Below are 1,042 nucleotides of genomic sequence, written 5' to 3' on the forward strand. Positions count from 1 at the left end.
AGCTCAAAGTTCGAAAGTCGGCCACACGATGCGATGAACCGTCCAGCCTCCAACGTTGGAAGGTGTTCATAGCATCGTGTAGCGCCGGCATTAGAGCCTATTATTATGTTCAGTGTTAGTTTTGGAGTGTTTGTGTTGACTGTTTTTCTAGTTATTATCATGGCTTTTTTCCAGGTGTCGGCCCAGGCTTGGATAGTGTTTAAGTGTCGTTGTAAGGGTGGGATTATGTAGTTGAAGTTTTTATTACTATAATAGAGGCTCGTGTCATTAGCGAAAAGAGCAACTTTGGAATGTGGGCTTTTTTGGAACATCGGCTGTGTATAGGTTGTAAACAGTTGGGGAAAGCGGGACGCCCTGTGGGACACCTGCTTTTATGGATCGGATGGAGGATTTTGTTTCGTTCAGAGTTATGAAAAACTTTCTCTCGTGGAGAAAGTTTGCCACAAATTAAACGAAGGTTAGGGGTAGTTTGTGTATGTTTTTGAGTTTGCAAACCAAGCCCTCAGCCCAAGCTTCAGTAGGTGGCTTGATGCTTTAAACAGACGTAGCCATTCAAGGCTTTTTGTCTTTACTGGAAGCCTGCAAGAGCCTTGGTGGGTTAGGGGTGTGGGTTTCGGGAATTTCTGGGAAAGCTTCAGTAGGAGGATGTTTTGGATATTTTACTTGAGCTAGTTCGTTGGAACTTTTGCTCTTTTTTGACTGCCCTTTTCGGGACTTTTAAGTTTTAAATTTAGAAGAGTTTAAGTTTAAATGTGTGCTTAGTAGAAGTGACCAGTGGATTTTTTCCCGTGGCACCTCTGGTTGGGATTAGGGGGAAGGGGGGGTTTGTGTGGGGGTTTTGGGGAGCTAATCCTAGTTAAGGGGGGGCATGATGGTTTTCTGGCCCTAGTCATTGCTAGGAAGTTTAAAGGTGTTTTGGACTAATGGGTTTGGGTGGTTAAGGACTTTGGCTTTGAATTTTGCGTGTTTTTTGGTCAGGAATTCAGGGATAGTGTCAGTTTTTAGGTCGTTGTGGATGTCTTTGTTACGTACGTACCAAGGA

The 1,042-nt window shown here is 43.9% G+C and overlaps 1 protein-coding gene across 1 annotated transcript in view; it reads left to right on the forward strand.

Annotated features, from left to right (window-relative positions):
* Positions 1-1,042, forward strand: part of LOC109541358 (disheveled-associated activator of morphogenesis 1) — a 79,944-nt gene that overhangs the window by 66,142 nt on the left and 12,760 nt on the right. The window lies entirely within an intron of this gene.

This window comes from Dendroctonus ponderosae, unplaced genomic scaffold, assembly GCF_020466585.1.
Source record: "Dendroctonus ponderosae isolate FM_Combo_2020 unplaced genomic scaffold, Dpon_F_20191213v2 Dpon_F_20191213_1, whole genome shotgun sequence".
Classification (NCBI taxonomy): Eukaryota; Metazoa; Arthropoda; class Insecta; order Coleoptera; family Curculionidae; genus Dendroctonus; species Dendroctonus ponderosae.